We start from the raw sequence: 24,875 nt of genomic DNA, 5'->3' as shown, positions 1-24,875 counted from the left end.
GCCCCTCGTTTAATGAAAGAAAAACACACAATGGTCACAGAAATAACTTGAATCTGACAAAAGTAATAATACATTTAAAATCTATAGAAATGAACAAATGAAAGTCAGACATTGCTTTTCCACCCTGCTTCCACAGAATAAAAAAAAAAATTAAACTCATGAAATAGGCCTGGACAGAAATGATGGTACCCCTGAGAATAATGTGACAAAAGGGACAAGTTAAATTAAGTTGTGTTCACTAATTAGCATCACAGGTGTCTACAATCTTGTAATCAGTCAGTGGGCCTGTATATAGGGCTACAGATACTCACTGTGCTGTTTGGTGACATGGTGTGTACCACACTCAACATGGACCAGAGGAAGCAAAGGAAAGAGTTGTCTCAGGAGATTAGAAAGAAAATTATTGACAAGCATGTTAAAGGTAAAGGTTATAAGACCATCTCCAAGCAGCTTGATGTTCCTGTGACTACAGTTGCACATATTATTCAGAAATTTAAGATCCATGGGACTGTAGCCAACCTCCCTGGATGTGGCCGCAGGAGGAAAATTGATGACAAATCAAAGAGACGGATAATATGAATGGTAACAAAAGAGCCCAGGATAACTTCTAAAGAGATTAAAGGTGAACTGCAAGCTCAAGGAACATCAGTGTCAGATCGCACCATCCGTCGTTGTTTGATTCAAATTGAACTTCATGGGAGACGACCAAGGAGAAAACCATTGTTGAAAAAAAAATCATAAAAAGCCAGGCTGCAATTTGCCAAACTACATGCTGACAAGCCACAAAGCTTCTGGGAGAATGTCCTATGGATAGATGAGACAAAAATGGAAATTTTTGGCAAGGCACATCAGCTCTACGTTCACAGATGGAAAAATGAAGCACATCAAGAAAAGAACACTGTCCCTACTGTGAAACTTGGAGGAGGCTCTGTTATGTTCTGGGGCTGCTTTGCTGCATCTGGCACAAGGTGTCTTGAATCTGTGCAGGATACAATGAAATCTCAAGACTATCAAGGGATTCTAGAGAGAAATGTGCTGCCCAGTGTCAGAAAGCTTGGTCTCAGTCGCAGGTCATGTGTCTTGCAACAGGATAATGACCCAGAACACACAGCTAAATACACCCAAGAATGGCTAAGAGGAAAACATTGGACTATTCTGAAGTGGCCTTCTATGAGCCCTGACCTAAATCCTATGGAGCATCTTTGGAAAGAGGTGAAACATGGCGTCTGGAAAAGGCAACCTTCACACACGAGACAACTGGAGCAGTTTGCTCATGAGGAGTGGGCCAAAATACCTGTCGAGAGGTGCAGAAGTCTCATTGACAGTTACAGGAATCGTTTGATTGCAGTGATTGCCTCAAAAGGTTGTTCAACAAAATATTAATTTAAGAAGAGTCCCATCATTTCTGTCCAGGCCGATTTCATGAGTTTAATTTTTTAAAAATGTCTGTGGAAGCAGAAAAGCAATGTCTGACTTTCATTTGTTCATTTTCATAGATTTTTAATTCATTATTACTTTTGTCAGATTAAAGTTATTTCTGTGACCATTGTGGGTTTTTCTTTCATTAAACGAGGGGTACCAAAAATTTTGAACACATATGTATAATATAGTGGTCGCTTCCAAGTGGAAGCCACCAGAAGAACAAAACAGTCATTTCTATTAGGAGCTTAAAGAAACTTTAAGAAGTTACAAAAGAAAGGACATGTGCACAGCAAGTCATTTTTACATTGCTGTGCATTATGTTCATTCTTTTTGGTGTTTTTTCAGTGCTTTTTCAAATCTCATATACACATACCCTGTCTGTAGCGCTGACATTACGTCAAAAGCCCTGCAGCCAATCAGTGACCTCATCAGCTCTGATCGGATCGTGCCGCCAACTTGGGCAGAAGCGCGGAGCTCACTCATTGGCTACAGCGCTGTCAATGTGACGTCAGCACTGTAGACAATAACAGACACCAGGAGGAGCAGTGGAAACTAAGAGCTAGGCCTGGGGAGGGTGAGTAAAGCATAGTTGTTGTTTTTTTGTAGAAGAAACTGCAGCTTGGGAAGAGGAGATTTCCAAAACTGGAAAACTCCTTTAATTTCTCTCTTTTCTTTCATCCTATTTTGTCTCATTATAAACTGAGAAATATATAAAGAAATATTCTTTATGTCTCAAGAGGTCAGCCATGTCCCCCACTACTTTATTCTTCTGTGTTTGATTGTACTGTAAGACTACTGTCTGCAGCAGGATTCTCCCTCCTCCGTCCTGTTTGTAATAGCCCCTAAGGGGCTTTGACCATTAAAGTAGATCTGGCACCATGTTTCAGAATACAAACTGCATGATTAGTTAAAAAAGATATCTTAGACCTGATGAAGCTGGTGTATTCACTGTGACAATCCATGTCCGAATGGCTGTATAATCCTTTATAAAAGTTTAACTGATTGACAGATCCTCGGTGTACCTCCTCCCTGCTACTGCTGAGATCTCACACTGCTCAGTATAAGCTGCAGCTGTCAGTCAGCTAGAGAGAGAATGGTGGGAGGTGGATGCAGTGCAGGATGGGTGTTTAACATTACCCCCTTCCCCTTGACCTACAAGAATGGTAACACCCACTTGTATATTAAATCATACATTTCCAGGAGGACTAACAGAGGGAATGGTACAATGCAGAGTTCTAAGAAAAATTGATCCGATTTTTTTTTTTTTTAACAAAATACAAATTAATTGGAAATTTGGCATACTAGTAAAACATACATGTCAGGAGAACTGACTGGTCTTTAATATATCGTTCACCTCACATAGAAAAAGTTGCAGTTTTCACCCAAAAGGAATTTGGAAAAAAAATATCAGATTTATTATACTAAATCTGCACCAAACATTCTTCCAGATAATCACATTCGGTGAAAAGCTGAGGCGTCTGGATTCCTGTTCCCTCCGCGATCAGTAATAATGTATAAGGGTTCTTTACTTCTGAAGGCTTGATAAATATTGTACAGGAAGGAAGACATCTTTAAGGAAACAAGCAGAATTTTCAGGAAGATGGATACATTTTTTTGGAAAAAAGCAGCATAAAGAGACTTTACCTGGCACTTGGGCCTGTCAGCGCAATACAGCGCATGAAGACGTAGCTCATACAGCCCTACTATTATCGTCATTTATGTCCGATGTGCCAACCTAATTTTCTGTACTGTTTAGGGGTAAAATATTATGATAGAAAACTGGCAGGACATTTCTTTGTTCACTATGTGTAGACTTATTCAATAGGAAAGTACAGTAGGAAGTTCTACGATCCACAACAATCAAACAGCGACTTTAATTAGATGGAATGTGGTTAACAATATACTAATTGGTACTAGTAGGCCATGCACATAAGGCCTCATTCACACATTAATTTTTTTCACGCATGAGAAAAAAATTTCGGTCATCAGTTTTTCTCGTAGGTGAAAAAAAAATTCTCTATTCTTTTCCTATGTAACAGCCTGTGAAAATCGGACTGCACTCATATTTCATCCGAGTGCGGCCCCCTTTTTTCACAGACCCATAGACTTGCATTTCCGACTCTGATCCGACACTCGGATGAAAAATGGATATGTATCTGTGATTTTGCACGGGCCACTCGGTCCTTCAAAAATCACAGGTTGTTACAATACTGGCGGAGCACTGCTGGAATCCAGTAGCCGAAAGAGCACAAACAGGAACAGCAAGCGGTAGTAGATGTTCTTAGAGTTGGCAAAGGAGTTGTAGGAAAACTATCCGTAGATAGGTGAGAACAGTCTGGGTAAGAATGTTCAGGAGCTGGAGACTGAACTAGGCTTACAGCTAGACACAATACTCAAGCAATGAGTGAGAAATCCATGCGGCTTTAAGTAGGCCCAAACAGGAAACAAGATGGATTCCACAGGTTCAGAATCTGACATCTTAGTAAAGGACAATTGCAGAACACAACAGCAGCCTCCAGTGGTAAGGCGTGGAATTGCAGCACAATTATTAAGGTGAACAATAGCAGCCACTAGTTGTCAAACTGTAGAAGGACAAGAGGAATCCTGACACAGATATGTGAATGACTCCTTAGACTATGACAGGTTCCGAGTGCCATCCATCAAAAATACAGATAGCACACGTATGCAAAAAATGGACATCTGAATGAGGTCTAAGAATAATCACTAACATGCACAGTATATTGATGAGGCCCCTGCCTATGGAAAGGAGGGGACTGCACATGCACTGGGCCAGGAGTGATCAGCGCATGTGTGAGATTTTGCTGCCAAAGACAGCAACATAACAGGACAGCAGAGACGCCAGTTAAGGCCAAGGGTGAGGCATTAATTAAGATTGATGCTAACTAGCCAGAGCACTTTGGGGATTGGGACTGGCCTGTGAGCACTTTTCAGCTAATCTTCTTTTAAAGTTTTTTATTCCACTATAATGCAAAGTGTACAGTAAATGTAATCAGGGAGGCACGTTTCATCTTGGATAATACTAACCTACCTGTGCTGTAATTAGTTTTCTGACCATAAAATGCATCGCAGACTTCCTTTAAAGTGGATTGGTCACGAGATTTCACAATGTAAACTGCATAAATTGATCGTTTGGACCTGATGACGTTAGTGTATTTACTGCGTAAATATCTGCCCACCCAGCCTGATTGACAGTTCCTCAGTGTCCCTCCTCCCTGCTGAGTTCTCACACTGTTCAGTACAAGCTGCAGCTGTCAGTCAGGCTGGATGGACAGATTCACTGACAGCTCTTCAATTTCCTCCCACCCAGCCTGATTGGACAGAGATTGAATAGGTGTCAGGCTCTGTAGGCTGAGATTGTATAGCTGTCACTCAATCTCCGCCCTCCAACCCTGACTGACAGCTGCAGCTTGTATTAATCAGTGAACTCAGCAGCAGCAGGGAGGAGGGACACTGAGAAGCTGTCAATCAAGCTATGTGGCCACAGATTTGGTTAACACTTCATAAAGGATTATACAGTCATTCTGACATGGATTTTCACAGTAAGTACACCAGCCTCATCAAGTTGAATAAATGGCTTTGTGGGCCCCTTATGAACCACTGAAACTCACAGTACGCTCGATTTGGGTACAAAACTCTATGTTTAGAAACATTTATGAATTGCCTTTATTTAGAACCTACAAAAAAACATAAGAAGACCTTAAAAAAGAGATTGTGAGCCCCTTGGGCCATTATACACTGCCTTAATTCCCAAATGGTCCACCTGTGTCCACCTATGCTTATAAGCCACATCAAGGCCTCCAAAGACATCAAGGCCATACGTGTAGCAAGCAAAGATGGATATACGCACATGTCACTTGATCTCACCCAGAATTAAAGTGTCTTTAGTGACAATCTAACAATATGATCTCCATATCATATAGGTAGAAATTGATCTTCATTCTGAATATATAAATTCTCCATTGAGAACACACAAAAAACATGAGTACAAAATGGCATAAAAAGTTAAAGTTTTATTTAGTCAATCTGTAAATAATTGACATTAATATATCCATAATATAAATATAATGCATGACAAGAAAGTGCAATGTCATATTACCGGAAAACGTTGCATGTGTGCTTTAATTGATCCAGTGAAGCGAGTACCACCCAGCGTGATGAATAGCGCTACCTTACAATAGTGTGGTATCTTTCCAGAGATATACTGGATAGAATAAGGCTATATATTCCAAGTGGAACGCATAAAAATATTTACACCAAACCCAGGTTCACCAGATGCTTACCACAATTGTATATGGGGTCCAGGGGGTCTTACCTGTCTCTTAATAAAGCTTTTTGGAAGTGAAATGTGCATCGAGACACCTTTGCCACCTGTCCTCCGCGTCCCCCTGGACCCCTTATACAATTGTGGTAAGCATCTGGTGAACCTGGGTTTGGTTTAAACATTTTTATGTGTTCCACTTGGAATATATAGCCTTATTCTATCCAGTATATCTCTGGAAAGATACCACACTATGTATATGGACTCTTTCTTTTTAGCTTGGGTATGATATGCCCTTGCAGGTGGGACTGCGTTTTTCTTCCAGCACATTGCACTTTCTTGTCATGCATTATATTTATATTATGGATATATTAATGTAAGTTATTTACAGATTGACTAAATAAAACTTTAACTTTTTATGGCATTTTGTACTCCTATTTTTTTGTGTTCTAAATGCTATATGAGTAGGCTATTCTGGCTGACCCTGGATTTACCGGGCTTTCAGCCATTGTTTCTTTAAGATATATTGGTCGTTATTTGTACAAATTCTCCATTGAGTGTACGCAGCTCAATCTTATTTTATAGTCACCTCTTTATGTGACATCATTGAGGTTCTCTGGCATAAACCATAGCTGGGTAGCATAAAATATTCATAGGCTTACATGACAATGTGTTCTCGGTTTCTCCGAAAGTCATCCTTACTGCGCTTGTTGTGTAATCTTTATACTTAGACCTGTAGAGATCATAGCCCGATTCAATAGAACAGGGAAATCTGTAATACCACAAGTGATAGTGATACATGCACACTATACCCATTACAACCTCCTTCCCACACCTGCAAGGGATCAAATTATGCAAATTTAATGAGATTAGCCATCTAAGATGATTATAATGCTGTGATCCCACCCCGTCATAACCTAAAGGATTCCTGCGGAGGACAAGGCACATCTTCCTCCAAGCAGATCTAGCAGTTGACTTTAGTGTCATTGTCCACTTTTTGCTGCATTTATTAAAAGATTTATTTTTAAAAAAGGAAGCAATATTCATATTACAGATCTGTTCAGATTCTTCATCGCCAGTCTCTACTTTCTCATAACTGAGATGATGTCATCATCACAGGGACATGTGACCACTGAAGTGGCCATTGATTGGTTGAAGTGGTCACATGTCACTGTGATGGTGACATCATTTCGGTAGCAAAAATTAGAGACTGGCATCTAGCACTTTGAGCAGATTGGCAAGGTGAGAACTGATTCCTTTTCTTTAAAAACCAAAGGAAGCAATAGTCACCTTACCGACCTGTTAAGATTATTCCATGGAAAAATTGAGAAAAATCGAGCTTCTGATGAATGATATAAAAATACAAGCTTTTATTGAAGCATATTAAAATTCGAAAAAGTTCATCACGGCAAACAGGGAGCAGGTAACAACATGGCGACGCGTTTCGTACGCTAACTGCATTCTTCTTCAAGGCCTTGACATTGATGTCATCACTGCAGCAGAAAGTAGAGACGATCAGGGGATCTAGAAGTCTGAAAACGGGAATGGTGGGTCAGATGAGTATTGCTTATTTTTGTAAAAAAAATTGAGCTTTTTGTCAACCAATGATATATACTATGGACATATTGGTAGGATTGGTCACTGTTACAATAATCGGTGCCAGAAACCAGCAAACCCACACAAGTGCTGGTGCCCAAAGCCTCGAGGGCCAACTTGTCTCTTTATGCACAACATGTATCTAGCAGGCTCAGGAGCTGAGCCTGCTTCATGGAGAGGCTCTGCCAACTATGTTGTGTAACTGTCACCTGAGTCTAACTGCTGTGATAGGAGCTAGCTCCAATCGCAGCAGTTTAACCCCTAAGATGCCACTGTCACTCGTGACAGTCGGCATTTAAGAAATTGGAAATGGGGTGCAGATAACATTGTTGTGACGCCATCTAATCTGCCATATTCGCACACATATGAAGAACAGCCTGTGGCAGCAATTTCACAATACACTGCAAAATAATGATCGCAGATAACAATCCTCTGGCGGTACACCAAAAAAATGTACAAAAAAAAAAATGAAAAATGTTAAATAAATAAAAAGTTAAAATCATTCTACTTTTCCCCAAACATTTTTAAAATCTAAAAAAACATAAAGAAATGAACATATTGGGTAGCGCCACATTTGTAACTATACGAACTAGTAAATAATTATGGAAATGGCAAAATAATTTTTGTTACATTACTTTTCTCTCAAAAGGATGGTGTAAAAAGATCCAAAAGTCGTCTGCACCGCAAAATCGTATTAATAAGAGCTACAGTTGTGCTCAAAAGTTTACATACCCCAGCAGAATTTTTCCTTTCTTGGCCTTGTTTCAGAGAATATGAATGATAACAAAAAAAAAAATTCTCCACTCATGGTTATTGGTTGGGTGAAGCCATCTATTGTCAAACTACTGTGTTTTCTCTTTTTAAATCTTAATGACAACCAAAACATCCAAATGACCCTGATCAAAAGTTCACATACCCCAGTTCTTAATACTGTGTTTTGCCCCCTCTAACATCAATGACACCTTGAAGTCTTTTGTGGTAGTTGTGGATGAGGTTCTTTATTTTCTCAGATGGTAAAGCTGCCCATTCTTCTTGGCAAAAAGCCTCCAGTTCCTGTAAATTCCTGGGCTGTGTAGCGTGAACTGCGCACTTGAGATCTCCCCAGAGTGGCTCAATGATATTGAGGTCAGGAGACTGAGATGGCCGCTCCAGAACCTTCACTCTGTTCTGCTGTATCCAATGATAGGTCGACTTGGCCTTGTGTTTTGGATTGTTGTCATGTTGGAACGTCCCATGCGCAGCTTCCGGGCTGATGAGTGAAAATTTGCCTCCATTATTTGCTGATAACGTGCTGCATTCATCTTTCATTCAACTTTTACCAAGTTTCCTGTGCCTTTGTAGCTCACACATCCCCAAAACATCAGCAATCCTCCTCTGTGCTTTACTGTAGGAATGGTGTTCCTTTCATCATAGGCCTTGTTGACCTCTCTCTAAATGTAACGTTTATGGTTGTGGCCAAAAAGTTCAATTTTGGTATCATCACTCCAAATTACCTTGTTCCAGAAGTTTTGATGCTTGTCTCTGTGCTGTTTGGCGTATTGTAGGCGAGATATGACTCGCCCCCTGGGCCGTGGGGTACCCGGAACCGGGCTTCTGTACAATGCTGGGGGTAGTAGTGGCAACCCGATCCCGTGGCTCAGGGTGGTCAGACCAAATTGTGGCAGTCTATTTATATGGTTTGCAATGTCCGACTACGCCACCCGTGGATTGCGGTCAGAGTGATCCGCCGCTGCAGAGCAGACCGCTGAGGCTGGGAGGAGTGTAGCCTCAGGGCAGTGAGCGTAGATGGTGGGGGTTGTGGTGCAGGGCGTCCCAGTACCGTTAGTGCTGGCGCGGTAAGAAACACAGAGACAACGTGTTGCAGTCCAGGGTCTTTTACTCACAGTTGATATCCAAGTCACTTCCACCGGTAATGACTGCCCAAGCCGTGCTGCGTCCACCAGGTGAGGGGCTCGGTCAACCCTCAGGCAATTCAGGAGTATGGTACAGGACTCCCTTCTATCCTTTCTCTGGCTCATGCCCCACCAGTGACCAAACTTCTGTCCAGCTGCCGCGGATCTATGCGGGCAAACGTGGGCCCCGTTTCCCGCTATCCTGTATGGTGCCTTCCTAGCAGGTTTGGCGGGGGGGTCGCACCAATAAACGATCACGACCTCCGGTCTTTGGCTGAGGGATAATTTACCTCCACCAACTTGGGAATCCGGTACCCTTATTCTGCCTGACCCTTCACCCTTTATCTCGTGGGTTCTTAGGGTCCCTTCTTCCTTCTTGTTTCTGAGCTTTTCTACTTCTCTGTCTCTTCTCCTTCTTTCCTGTTCCTTCTTCTCCTCCTTCCCTCGGCCTCTTCTCTAGGCCTACTTCTCCTTCCTTCCTCCTCTCTGGCCCTGGCCTTTTCTCTAGGCCTGCCTCTGAGCAGAGCTCCTACAGAGCCTCTGCTCCCTGTCACCTCTCCACTGAACTTCTCTCTCTCCTAGAACTAAGATGGTGCCCACCTTATATACCTCCTCCTCTGTGTGTGAGCTCAGGTGACCAGCACCCAATGAGCTCCTACCTATGCTCAGAACCCAACCCCTATCTGCTCCTACACCACTGGGTTTTCCTCCCCCCTCCCCACTCCAGCCAGGGACATAGTCAGATGTGCCTGCATAAATATATAAATGGCAGCACCGTAGAGCTGTCCCCCGGAAATGGATTGTGTGTGGTGTATGCACTAACTGAGCCCTGGTCCATACTCCATCCTTACCTGGGAGTGGAATACCACACCTTTGGTTGAGGTGCAATACCCCTGTAGCAACCGAACCCTCGGGGCGCTACAGATACTTTGTGGCATTTGCACAGTAATGGCTTTCTTCTAGCGACTCGACCATGCAGCCCATTTTTCTTCAAGTGCCTCCTTATTGTGAATCTTGAAATAGCCACACCGCTGGTTTTCAGAGAGTACTGAATTTCAGCTGATGTTATTTATGGGTTTTTCTTTGCATCCCGAACAATTTTCCTGGCAGTTGTGGCCGAAATTTTTGTTGGTCTACCTGACCATGGTTTGGTTTTTACAGAGCCCCTGATTTTCCATTTGTTAATCACAGTTTGAACGCTGCTGACTGGCATTATCAATTCTTTGGATATCTTTTTGTATCCCTTTCCTGTGTTATACAGTCCAACTACATTTTCCCGTAGATCCGTTGACAATTCTTTTGCTTTCCCCATGACCCACAATCCAGAAACATCAGTGGCTGGATGAAAGATGCAAGAGTCTGTCTGGATCCCAGAAACTCACTCAGCTTTTATGCACACACATTGATTACAATCAAACAGGTCACAGGTGAGGATGTTACCTTTAGTAGTCATTCAAACCCATTTGTGTCAAATTCTGTGCATGTTATCAGGCCAAAATCACCCTGTATGTGAACTTTTCATCAGGGTCATTTGGATGTTTTTGGTTGTCATTGAGATTTAAAAAGAGAAAACACAGTAGTTTGACAATAAATGGCTTCACCCAACCAATAACTATGAGTGGAGAAAAGTTTTTTTTGTTATCATTCATATTCTCTAAAACAAGGCCAAGAAAGGTAAAATTTTCCCGGGGTATGTAAACTTTTGAGCACAACTGTACATATGTTACTGCAAAAAACAAGCCCCAGATACCACTCTATTGATCAAAAAATTAAAAAAAATTGATCTCTTGAAAGACGAGATGGAAAAGTAGAAAGTAAAAAGGGGCCCATTGGGACTATGTCGCCCAGGGGCCCGCATAAATCTAAAGCCGGCCCGGACTCTGACACTACATCTAGGAGCAATATTGCCTTGACCAAGATCTAACGGACATCACCACTTTCAGGATTCCAGCTCAAGGTCATACAGACTTATTTCTAATTTCACAGCCATTAGGAGCTTATTTAAAGAAATGGTAATTTTTAACCCTTTTCAGAGGTCTTTTCCAGATTTGCAGATATACACAAGTAGAATATACAAACTCCCTACAGATGTTATCCCTGGTCAGATTCACACCCAGGGCCCCGGTGCTGCAAAGGAACAGGGCTGACCCCTGAGCCATTGTTACCTTTAAGACAGACTTACCGTAAATCGTCTTCCACTCTTCAATACTCATAGCAAACATCTAAAATCTATTAGGAAATGTGTCCTAATGATATCTTTAAGAATTTATAGAGTAATTCAGGGGACAATATCAGCAAACATAGAATGAATTATGCACAAAATCCTCGTTAGTATTCAGGCGCTAACAAGGTATGACACAGTTAAGAAAAAGCCGAGAATCTCTCTTCTCGGGAAGATAAGGCGGGCCGCATGGAATATAAATCAGTGTGTATAAATGACCGCTTCGCTCTTAATTCGTTTTGCATATCTAATCATCTGCTCAGCGTTCTCTGGGCTCTAGAATGACATTTGCATTAAACGCCAATTTGCTTTTTGTAAATGTATAGGACAGACATATCAACATGGGGAAATGGATGCAGATAAGGGCATGAAGAGAAGCCGAGAAAGGGAACAAAATGAGAGATAAAGCCAGAAAGACAGGTGAGGAGGCAAGATACAGATATAGCAAGTAGTAGAATTTGTCATTAAATTATTTGGGTTGTGTATCATAGTAAGTTTACTTTTACTGTTATGCAAAAACCAGTAGATTTCACAATGAGCAGGAGTGCTGTATACACAATATTACAGGGCCACATGGCTTTGTGCAGGACTGACACTCACTAAAGCAAAACTACAACTCACAAAACTAATTTCACAATATATGCATAATGTATTGCCCTACCTTTTAATCTATCTTCAACTATTCCTATGACTCCCAGTCTACTCTACATGTACAAGGTGACAGCTCCTATGTACACTGTGGTATGGTAGTCTGTGACACCCCCCCTGCTCTGGGCTGATCCATCTAAGAACGGGGGAGTGTCTCAGTCTAGGTTATGCACACTGTTCTTTGGTAGTCTGTGACATTCCCCCCTTCTCTGAGCTGATCCATCTAAGAATGGGGGAGTGTCTCTGTCTAGGTTATACACACTGTTCTTTGGTAGTCTGTGACACTCCCCCTGCTCTGGACTAATCCATCTAAGAACGGGGGAGTGTCTCAGTCTAGGTTATGCACACTGTTCTTTGGTAGTCTGTGACACTCCCCCTGCTCTGGACTGATCCATCTAAGAACGGGGGAGTGTCTCAGTCTAGGTTATGCACACTGTTCTTTGGTAGTCTGTGACACTCCCCCTGCTCTGGGCTGATCCATCTAAGAACGGGGGAGTGTCTCTGTCTAGGTTATGCTCACTGTTCTTTGGTAGTCTGTGACACTCCCCCTGCTCTGGACTGATCTATCTAAGAACAGGGGAGTGTCTCAGTCTAGGTTATGCACACTGTTCTTTGGTAGTGTGTGACACTCCCCCTGCTCTGGACTGATCCATCTAAGAACGGGGGAGTGTCTCAGTCTAGGTTATGCACATTGTTCTTTGGTAGTCTGTGACATTCCCGCTTCTCTGGGCTGATCTATCTAAGAACGGGGGAGTGTCTCAGTCTAGGTTATGCACACTGTTCTTTGGTAGTCTGTGACATTCCCCCTTCTCTGGGCTGATCTATCTAAGAACAGGGGAGTGTCTCAGTCTAGGTTATGCACACTGTTCTTTGGTAGTCTGTGACATTCCCGCTTCTCTGGGCTGATCTATCTAAGAACGGGGGAGTGTCTCAGTCTAGGTTATGCACACTGTTCTTTGGTAGTCTGTGACATTCCCCCTTCTCTGGGCTGATCTATCTAAGAACAGGGGAGTGTCTCAGTCTAGGTTATGCACACTGTTCTTTGGTAGTCTGTGACATTCCCCCTTCTCTGGGCTGATCTATCTAAGAACGGGGGAGTGTCTCAGTCTAGGTTATGCACACTGTTCTTTGGTAGTCTGTGACATTCCCGCTTCTCTGGGCTGATCTATCTAAGAACGGGGGAGTGTCTCAGTCTAGGTTATGCACACTGTTCTTTGGTAGTCTGTGACACTCCCCCTGCTCTGGGCTGATCCATCTAAGAACGGGGGAGTGTCTCTGTCTAGGTTATGCTCACTGTTCTTTGGTAGTCTGTGACACTCCCCCTGCTCTGGACTGATCTATCTAAGAACAAGGGAGTGTCTCAGTCTAGGTTATGCACACTGTTCTTTGGTAGTGTGTGACACTCCCCCTGCTCTGGACTGATCCATCTAAGAACGGGGGAGTGTCTCAGTCTAGGTTATGCACATTGTTCTTTGGTAGTCTGTGACATTCCCGCTTCTCTGGGCTGATCTATCTAAGAACGGGGGAGTGTCTCAGTCTAGGTTATGCACACTGTTCTTTGGTAGTCTGTGACATTCCCCCTTCTCTGGGCTGATCTATCTAAGAACAGGGGAGTGTCTCAGTCTAGGTTATGCACACTGTTCTTTGGTAGTCTGTGACATTCCCCCTTCTCTGGGCTGATCTATCTAAGAACGGGGGAGTGTCTCAGTCTAGGTTATGCACACTGTTCTTTGGTAGTCTGTGACATTCCCGCTTCTCTGGGCTGATCTATCTAAGAACGGGGGAGTGTCTCAGTCTAGGTTATGCACACTGTTCTTTGGTAGTCTGTGACACTCCCCCTGCTCTGGGCTGATCCATCTAAGAACGGGGGAGTGTCTCTGTCTAGGTTATGCTCACTGTTCTTTGGTAGTCTGTGACACTCCCCCTGCTCTGGACTGATCTATCTAAGAACAGGGGAGTGTCTCAGTCTAGGTTATGCACACTGTTCTTTGGTAGTGTGTGACACTCCCCCTGCTCTGGACTGATCCATCTAAGAACGGGGGAGTGTCTCAGTCTAGGTTATGCACATTGTTCTTTGGTAGTCTGTGACATTCCCGCTTCTCTGGGCTGATCTATCTAAGAACGGGGGAGTGTCTCAGTCTAGGTTATGCACACTGTTCTTTGGTAGTCTGTGACATTCCCCCTTCTCTGGGCTGATCTATCTAAGAACAGGGGATTGTCTCAGTCTAGGTTATGCACACTGTTCTTTGGTAGTCTGTGACATTCCCCCTTCTCTGGGCTGATCTATCTAAGAACGGGGGAGTGTCTCAGTCTAGGTTATGCACACTGTTCTTTGGTAGTCTGTGACATTCCCGCTTCTCTGGGCTGATCTATCTAAGAACGGGGGAGTGTCTCAGTCTAGGTTATGCACACTGTTCTTTGGTAGTCTGTGACACTCCCCCTGCTCTGGGCTGATCCATCTAAGAACGGGGGAGTGTCTCTGTCTAGGTTATGCTCACTGTTCTTTGGTAGTCTGTGACACTCCCCCTGCTCTGGACTGATCTATCTAAGAACAGGGGAGTGTCTCAGTCTAGGTTATGCACACTGTTCTTTGGTAGTGTGTGACACTCCCCCTGCTCTGGACTGATCCATCTAAGAACGGGGGAGTGTCTCAGTCTAGGTTATGCACATTGTTCTTTGGTAGTCTGTGACATTCCCGCTTCTCTGGGCTGATCTATCTAAGAACGGGGGAGTGTCTCAGTCTAGGTTATGCACACTGTTCTTTGGTAGTCTGTGACATTCCCCCTTCTCTGGGCTGATCTATCTAAGAACAGGGGAGTGTCTCAGTCTAGGTTATGCACACTGTTCTTTGGTAGTGTGTGACACTCCCCTCTACTCTAAACGGGTTTATCTAAGAATGGAGGAGTGTCTCAGTCTAGATTATGCACACTTTTCTTTGGTACTCTGTGACCCTCCCCCTGCTTTGGGCTGGTTATCTTTGAACAAGCGAGTGTCTCAGTCTAGATTATGCACACTTTTCTTTAGTAAACTGTCACACTGCCCCCTGCTCTGGGCTGATCCATCTAAGAACGGGGAAATGTCTGTGTCTAGGTCATGCACACTGTTCTGTGGTAGTGTGACACTCTCCTCCTTCTCTGGGCTAGTAAATCTAAGAACAGGGGAGTGTATCAGTTTAGATTATGCGCATTGTTCTTTGGTAATTTTTGACACTCCCCCCTGCTTTGGGCTAGTCATCTAAGAACAAGCAAGTGTCTCTGTCTAGGTTATACACACAGTTCTTTGGTAGTATGTGACAGTCCCCCATTCTCTGGGCTAGTTTATCGAAAAACAGGGGAGTGTTTCAGTTTAGGTTATGTGCACTGTTCTCTGGTAGTCTTTTACACTCCCCCATGCTTTGGGCTAGTCATCTAAGAATGAGCAAGTGTCTTAGTCTAGATTATGCACACTGTTCTTTGGTAGTCTGAGACACTCCTTCCTGCTTAAGGATGGTCCATCAAAGAGCAAAGCAAGTGACTAATACTACCTAAGAACAATGTACATAATTTAGCCTGAAACATTCCCTCTTTCCTCTTAGATGGACCAGCCCTCCATAGGGGGAGTGGCTCAGACTTAAGAAGCACATTGTGCATAGAGGAACCTAGCAGACACTTTACATACAGAGAACTAGGAGTCCGATGAACAGTACTATATAGATTATAAAGGAGTGCTTTGTAGATTAAAAAGGAGGATGCCAGGCATTGTAACTATGCTTTGAGTATATATTGAGACTGAGCTATGTTAATATTTTTTTTTATTATTATTATTATTATTATGAGAGGGAGCTTTGCTTTAAGGAGACCATCTGAGCATGGAGGCCTAGTGGCTTTGCTTCTTTGGAAAAAATATGCACATTAACTCTCTCTTTCTGAAAGAAGGAAGGAAAATGATTACAGTAGTGCCACTTATTGGAGGTAACTACCTTGTAATTCAGTGTCCGACCCTTTAATTGGCCGTGCAAAAGGGTCGGACATTGACTTACATGGTACCTACCTCCAGTGGGTGGCACTTGCAAAAGTAATTTTCTTTCCTTTTGAGCGATGTTTAATTCACTGGGCCACAAAGCAAAACTACAAATTGAACCCAAGCCCAACTGAGATTGTTACCATTTGTACTATTATACCTATATTAATAAAGAATGTAAATAAGGATCCAGTAAAGAAGTGTTTTTTTCCTTGACGATTACAATTTATTATCTAGACAGAAGCCTAATATGGGTTTTACCTTATTCATGACCGATAACACTATATTAGTCTACTGTACTCCTTTTAGGTCCAATTTCCCTGCCAACTAGTTTCATTATATATCTGTTTAAGTGGCTCCGATGGGATAAATTATATAATTCTGGCTGAATCAAGGTAGCCAAAGCGTGCGCTATCGAAGGCTCGTGAAGAGAGTAGACCGTCTTCTTTATGGTTCTCTCCTTTTTCTGGATCAACCTAGGTTAGATTTAATTCTTTAGTTTTTTTCTTCTCATTTTTTTTTTGTATTTTCCTTTTCCTTATTTTTTGCTTTGAACACTTCCCTCGCCCCCCACTTCTCCCTGGCTTGAGTTAATAGACATATGTATTTTTCCACCAAACTAACGATATAACTACAAGTTATGTTATAAAAACCCCTGATGTCTCTGTGCCACCTTGCTGTTTTCTCTACGCCTTGTAATTTTTATGGCACCAGAAAGCAATGCTTATTTTTTACAATACCACAGGAGATGTTACCGCGTATAGTAAAAAAAAAAAATGTTATGTTCTTTAAAATGACATTTACATCCAGTAGGCTAAAGTAGGACATGTCCTCATGTGATACTAGACGTCATACACATAAGCACCAAATCAGATTTTTATTCACTTTGATTTATTGGATTTAGTATCTATTGACAATCTTACTTAAAGAGGTATTCCAAACAAATTTATCATGGATCCTCTGGATAGATGATAACATCTTTTGGTAATGTTTTTGGCCAGGATACCTATTAACAATGTAAATTAAATTTGAAATATTAGGCAAAAATTTGAGTTTTTTGTGGCCCAGCCCTATCCTTCCTCCAAAGAATGATCCATAGATTCACCATGGTCTTCTTCCATTCTGCTCTTCACATGATAAGGTCCCAGGCAGAAGTTGCTGTGATACCTCCAAGACCTGGTATAGTTTCAGGTTCAGGGTGCAGAAGAGGCCCGCTAGACAACTATCATAGTATATATTTGGCATGTTTGAGGGTATTATAGACAAATTAGCCTTTTTTCAGCTTAAACTTACAGATAGTCAAATGTTAAGGATAATCGGCCAGTGTTGAACTTGGGGACATTGGCTGTCCATACATATTAGACACCTATCAAATGATTGTTTTGTTGACGGCTATCACTCCTGACCATCACATATGTGGTTTATCTAGTCTGAAAGCTGAAAAACGAGACATGTTCAAATAAAACTGCCTGATCCTTCTCTCCACAACATTTGCCATCAGCTGAGAGTCAAGTGGCCCCCATACACATTACATGATCAACTGGGGGCTTCTAAAATTATTGAGTTTGAATTTTAGTGGGCCATTATTGTGTCAGAGCCTGGACCCACCGGAGAAAACTCTGTTACGCTGACAAGCCTCTCAAACCCTCTAATGGTCTATTTTGATGGGCAAGCAAATCAAGTATTCCCTCATATACGAGAACAGTAAGTCTAGAGGGGAAATTCAGCTCTGCAAACACTCAACAGTGGTGTCATCCTTTTATTCTATGACCGTGGCTGCACTTTCTTTGGGTCATAGAGAGTTCAGTAAAACTACTATTACAGTCAGATAACTCTCCCAGGAGAGGTGAATGCCCACACTTTTATGCTACTTGTTTTGGCTGTTAGAGCTTGGAAAGCAAAATAATGCTTTCACTAAGAAATAACACATTACAATGCATAAATACACAGTAGAGTACAAAAAGCTTTGTCTGATCCAGTTCCTACGTATAAAATTGTATCTATCAATTCCATGCTGCTACTTAACTCACCTGGTTTACTGCTGAGTCCTGGTGAGCAGCTAAAACCCCATTCGGAGGTATTGTCCAGTTGCTAGACACCCTCTCATCCATTTCTAATGGCCACCACTACCTTCTTGCAACCTGTTTCAACTTCCCACCTTGGCTGCCAATGTTGATGACGCGCCCCTGGACCTGTGTCGCGCTGCGTTGCGCACGCGGGAGCTTACCCGGAGCCGGATCTCTTGAGGGTTGTAGTCTCGTGGCGGTGATCCGGTCCGTGCCCAGGGAGTCAGACTAAGTGGCGCTGTATTAGCGGTAGATGTTGGACGACTACGCCACCTGTTGAGTACAGCTAAGGAGCTGCTGCTGCAGGGCAGACCGCTGAGGCCGGTGGTAGGATTGTGCAGCGTGATAGTATAACCACCAACGGGAGGGGTATGGCCTCAGGGCAGCCGACGTGGATGATGGGGGTAGCAGGAACCACTCGGAGACGGTACGGTGTAGTTCAGGGTCTTTACTGGTGACAAAGATAGACCCTCCCGGAGTACTGGCTAGCGATTGGGGCCTGGTCAGTCCTTGAGCAGATGGGATCTCCCCTGGCCAGGTGGAGTTGTAGGCCTCCCAAACTAACGATACTCTTCCGGCTACCTTGCTAGAGGCGGGTATAAGTAGCCCACGTCCCTGAGTGTACCGTGTGGTGCTCACCCATATGGCCGGTGACTCGGGGCCTTCTAGTAGCTTCCGCTCCACGACGGCGGTGCTGGTCCCACACGTGTGACCGTGCCTTCGGGTTTCTGGGCCAGAGGACCTGCAATCCCCTGCCGGTCGGTTTCTGCTGCTGGATAGGAGTTAGTCCCCACAGCCTCGGACTCCGGGTCCGGTGATAACTTCTCAGTCAGGGCGAGCTCTGCAGCTGCCAGCCCCTGACTCCTTGTAGCACTGCTCCCACAGAGCTCCTGATGTTCTTTTCCTATATCTGCTTCTCTGTCTCTACTTCTTCTCTACTCCCTAACCCTGCCTCAGCCCTAGGTTTATCTAGGGGAAGTTCTTCCCCTCCCAGGACTGGGCAGGAGGTGTGGCATGCATAGGATCCCTGACCAAGAGACCTCCCACCTGCTCTCAGACATAACATTGCTGTTACTGTGGAAACCAGACCCCTGGGGTGCCACATTGACCTTTTCAAAGGACTATTAGCCTACTATACCTTGCCTGATAATTAAGGTTTTCACCCTTTCTTGACCAACTTTCCTTTTGCTGTAGATTCTGTTTTGACTCCTGATTGACCCTGATCTTAACCTCAGCCTGGTCTTTTGGTTCCTTGGATTGTTCACCTGGTATCTGTTGTATTACTCATGGACTTGACTCTTTTCTTCTGACTAATCTCCTATCATGTCCTCTGGCTTGTTGCATCCTAGCCACTTTCCGGTTGCTCTGAGGATCGCAGCCTGGAGATCTTTCGGCAGCAGAATCTCCACATTCTAGCACTGATACAGGAGAAAAACTAGGGGACTCTGTGGACTTAATGCCCTAGCGTAGCCACATTAATTGTGGCTTTGAAAATCCACATTTCTGCTACGCGAATATAACACATGGACTTATTCACATGTATTGATCAATTGTATTTGTGCTGAAAGCGAAGTTTTACTTTTACACTTCTTCTAGAGATATCATGTTATTGCAGAAGGTCCATGAGCAATGACTCTTACAAATACCAGAAATGCAGGAACTCATAGTAGCAATATTTCTAAGTGAACAGTAAGAACAATTCTTCAGATCTTTGATGTTCATCATTGGAACTTTAATGCATTTCATCAACACAGCTCCACGATCAAAGAATCTCCATCCTAAGAGCTGAAAGGAGCAAAACACTCAGAGGAGCACTAGATGTTCCTTAATTTTATATATCTATGAGGGAGCAGGTGTCAGCTCCTGAACTCTACCAATGACATCTTCTGTTTTTTTTTTCAAGATAAATAAGATGTTTGGAGGTGTGCATTGGATCTTTTTAACATGTCCAGGAAGGAAAACCGATGTAGAAAATGGGGATTTGTCAATGCAGTTGAACTAGTCATTTAGACAGTTATATCATGTAGCTATGACGTAGTTTCTTAGGGTTGGGTGACAGACAGTCACCCTGCAGTTGTTTGCAGGATATCTCTACGTTTGGCATTACAGACACCTTCTTAGAGGCTGTTTCTAGGACCCAGCGGCTACCTTCCTCTGGCTAATTAACACCCTGGCCTGGGTGTATAAATACCTGCTGTCTGCTGGAGGGAGGTGCCGGCGATACTCACATTACCCTTTGTGAAGGCTCAGAGCAAGTGCATTACTTCATCCTCTCTGGAGAATGAGGACGGGTGTTCATCTCTCTGAAGTTGACTAAAAGCTAAGCTATCTTCCCTTGTTTGTCTCCCCCTTATTGTCTTTAGTGGTCAGTGGGGATCTACTAGCGATCATCCCCCTCCCTTCCCTAGCCAGGGCGAAACGCTAGGGAAAGACAGGGCGAGGTTCGCGTGTGGTGATTGGTGAAGAGCCAATATAGGGACCTTAGTGGAGACAGGGTGATACTAGATCAGCCTACGTCTCCACTCCCCCCTTTTCCCTAGAGTCTGGGCTCCCTTTCCCTCTTCCCTTTGTGTTGCATTAAGTCTTTCCCACACTTTGCATGACAAGTACCTTGGCTGGCACTCAAGGCCATCAAATCATCATAAGGTTGTGCCATGGAGTACCTCCAACCAGGATAGTCTGAATCTTTTGGCTCAACTCTACTTCCCATTCATGACCTGATACAATGAGCCTCATATATATTTAGCCTGTGAATTTTCAGCTGTTCACATATTCGCTATGGCTTTTGTTTATATTCATACAATGGATACCCAGCCGAAAGAGCCTAATGACTTGTAATGTCTCCTGAGATGGAAAGACAAGCTAGCAGACAATTTTTGACTCTCTTGTCATGGAATGAGGACATGATCCAACACCAGATACTAATTCCAGTTTTGATTTTATTTTTTTTCACCCTCTCACCACTTTGTCCACCCATGACCTCATAAATGCACATTGGACATAATGTATGAAAACTAGTGCAGCCAAGAATGGGAGATGGTGCCAGTAACATTTTAATTTTGGTCAATGGAGCTTAAAGAAGTTGTCCACTACTTGGACAACCATTTCTCAATCAGCATGTTTGACCCAGTAAAATAACAACACATATTCATCTCCAATGCTGGCGCCTTTCCAGTGATGTTGGCACTTTCTTTCCCATGGCTTACGTGAGATTGTTACTAGTGTTGAGCCACCCCCGTAGTGTTCGAGTTCGGTTCGTCGAACACCCGTGTGTTCGCCGAACTGTTCGTCGAACTGTTCGTCGAACACCTTCGAACACCGTTAAAACCAATGGCAGGCAAACAAAAACACATAGAAACACATAGAAAACACCTTCAAAGGTGTCCAAAAGCTGACAAACTGCTCAGAAGACACAACTAACACATGGAAAAGTGACAAGTACATATAGTCATGCGAAAAGAAAAGAGGTGGAGGAGTAAAAGGAGGGGGAGACACAGATATAGGCATGTCATGCCCTTCTAAAATCCAAAAAGTGAGAAGCCGAGACAGCCAGTCCGCTCCTGCCCGTGCCACCTCCGTGTCGCCGGGTTTGTGCCAGAGCCGCGGTGAACCCTGACAGCCAGCCCCCCTCTCCCAATACTGGTGCCTGTCCGCTGGTGGGTCGAGAGAGCCCCCCTGTGGTGGAGGCAGCTCTAAGCTTTTTAATTTAAATTGTCCCTCTAATTTGAATGAATACACTTTAAATCCATTTACAAGGATCTATTGGAGGGCAAGTCTCATGCCAGCAGCCGCGTAATTCCAGCTCCAGTAGCGTCCACTAAAGCTGCTGCAGTTAAAAAGCTTTTATAAGGATCGAGCTCGGCTGTCCACCGCAAGGCATCCTAGTGCCAGTCCCAGCCCCTATGCCTTGGGGTGCCTCCTGATGCTCTTCACTAAGTATCCCGTGGTCCCGAAGCATTTCCTTTGAAAAAATTAAGTGTCCAAACTACAGGTGGTGTAGCTTGCTTAACAGCCGGGATAATCCGCTGACTAGCAGACACTGCTACTAGGCACAAAGTATTTCCTGGGCTAGATGCAGTTAAAAATTTGTAAGTAGATACTCTCGTTGGATGCTGAGAAAGCATTCCATAGAGTCTCCTGGCACGCCATATATGATTCTCTTAAAAAGCTTGGGGTAGGGGTCTAGGGGACCCTTTTATAGCCAAAATCACGGCCCTGTATCACAATACGTCACCTAGGCTGAAGATAAATGGAACTGTAGCACCGAGGGCTCGGTTGCTACAGACGTATTGCACCTCACCCAGAGGTGTGATATCTCACTCTCAGATAAGGATGGAGTGTGGATCAGGACCCGACACCTGCATGCATTACACCACATTGCCGTGGGGCAGGGCGACCAATATGCCCCTGAGATGGGCACGACAGTCCCTGTCCCTGGCTGGAGTGGGGGGAGGGAACACTGAGGAAGGGGAACCCTGCAGTGCAGGAGCAGGGAGGAAGCAGTTCCTGGGTGCATTGAGAAGGGAGTATAAAAGGTGGGCACCATCTTAGTTCAGTGCAGAGAAGTCTGAGCAGAAGTGGCAGGGAGCAGGGGCTCTGCATGAGCTCTGCTCCGGAGGCGGGCCTAGTAACAGAGGCCCAGGCCTGCAAGAGGGAGAAGGAAGGAAGAGGAGCGGAGAAGGCTCCAGGAACGAGGAATGAAGGGATCCCAGGGGTGCGGACGGGCGAGTCGCCACCGCACGCCCGAATCCACCTGCGTGGAGGGGTCAGGCCAAAGGGGGAGACCGGTCCCCGAACTAGTGGAGGCAGGAAACGACCCTCAGCTAGAAACCGGAGGCTCTGACATTTTATGTGGCGCAGCCCCTTGCTCCACCCGCTAGGAAGGCACCACATAGGGTCAGGGAAACTGGCGCCAAGTTTACCAAGAGGAGGCCCGAGGCAGCCGGACAGAAGTGTTGGTAAGAAAGGCCAGACAAAGGACACACAAAGGGGGTCCTGTGAAGCGCTCCAAAGTTATCTGGGAGTTGTCTGAGCCCCTCACCTGGTGAGCACAGTACGACGTGGGCAGCCGTTACCTGCAGACGTGGTCTGGATAATAAGAACTGTGAGTAAAGGCCCTGAACTGCATCACTGACTCCGTGTCGTTACTGCTGCTGCCCTGCACCATCACCCCCATCCTCCGCATACACTGCCCTGAGGCTATACTCCTCCCGTGGGGAGTTATGCTACGCTCTGCTGCACCCACAACACCAGCCTTAGCGGTCTGCCCTGTAGCGGCGGTTCACTCTGACCGCAATCCACGGGTGGCGTAGTCGGACATTTAAACATCAAAACCACATAAATAGTTCCGCCACTGGTTTGACCGCCCTGAGCCACGGAACCGGATCGCCGCCACGAAGACTACAACCACCAGCATCCACCAAAAAGGGTCCGGCTCCGGGTGTCCCAAGGCCCAGGGGGTGCGTCAGAACATTTTCATCACCTTTCACAATCACCAATGGGACAAGGCAGGGATGTCCTCTGTCCCCTCTCTTATACATCCTAGTGACGGAGCACCTGCTCTCATCAATTCGCCATAACCCCAATATTAGGTGGATTGAGGTGGGAGGCACCGAGTACAAGTGCTCTCTATTTGCTGATGATGTCCTAGTATATATCACTCAATCACATATATCCATCCCTGCTGTTATGGCTGAAATAGATCACTTTGTTACATGGTAAAATTTTAAAATCAATGCAGCGAAGTCTGAGGCCCTCGATGTCTCCCTCCCTAAATCCATATAGGATTCCATCCAGTCCAACTTTTCCTTTGCCTGGCCCTCACAGGGTATCAAATACTTAGGAATTCCTATTCATAGAGACCTCTCCCATCTATGTTATCTTAATTTTGGGCCCTTTATTGAACAATTCCATACAGACCACGGTTGGCAAGTTAGAACTGTAAGATTCACTACGTGAACCACTGGTGTTTTGTGGAAAAGCACATGTACACCGCGTTCCAAATTATTATGCAAAAAGTGTTTAGGAGTGATAAGGGAAGAATTTGTTTGTTTGTCAGTTAAACTCATTGATGGTGATGTGTGTCAGGGCTCTTTATATCACTGTAAGCAATTGCAGACACCTGTGCTAATTAGTTTGGCAGGTGTGTCCAATGAAAGGCAAGACTACTTAAGAAGGCTCTCTCACATTATTAAGCAGCCTACATTTTCTGCCAAAATGGGAAAGAAAAAGGATGTGTCGGCTGCTGAGAAGCAACAAATTGTGGAGTGTTTAGGTCAAGGCATGACTACAATCAACATTGTGCGATGATCAGGATGAAGTGTCTTGGCAATCAAGAAGTATGTAGCTGATTCACAGTACACACGTGTGCGTGCTGATAAGGGCAAATTGAGGACTCTTTCCTACAGGCAATTACGTCAGGTTGAAACAGCAGCGGCAAAAAAGCCTTGTCATAGCAGCAGACAAGTTTTTGAAGCTGCTTGTGCCTCCAACGTCCCCCGAACAACAAGATGCAGGGTCCTTCAGAGGTTTGCAGCTGTGCATATGCCATCCTGTCGACCTCCTCTATCCACTTCACACAAGCAGAAACGGCTCCAGTGGGCCAAACATTACATGAAGACTGATTTCAAAACTGTTTTGTTCACGGATGAGTGCCGTGCAGCGCTCGATGGTCCAGATGAATGGAGTGGAGGATGGCTGGTTGATGGACACCCCACGCAAACACGGCTACAGCGCCAACAAGGAGGAGGTGG

The 24,875-nt window shown here is 44.3% G+C and overlaps 1 protein-coding gene across 2 annotated transcripts in view; it reads left to right on the top strand.

The window, feature by feature from the left end:
• The window catches only part of LOC141154894 (leucine-rich repeat and fibronectin type III domain-containing protein 1-like protein), a 755,880-nt gene that overhangs the window by 19,531 nt on the left and 711,474 nt on the right, over nucleotides 1-24,875 (top strand). The window lies entirely within an intron of this gene.

This window comes from Phyllobates terribilis, unplaced genomic scaffold, assembly GCF_046119375.1.
Source record: "Phyllobates terribilis strain yellow unplaced genomic scaffold, ASM4611937v1 Scaffold_7__3_contigs__length_470593459, whole genome shotgun sequence".
Lineage (NCBI taxonomy): Eukaryota > Metazoa > Chordata > Amphibia > Anura > Dendrobatidae > Phyllobates > Phyllobates terribilis.
Note: the sequence above shows the minus strand (reverse complement) of the source record. Positions and strands in the feature narration are given on the sequence as shown.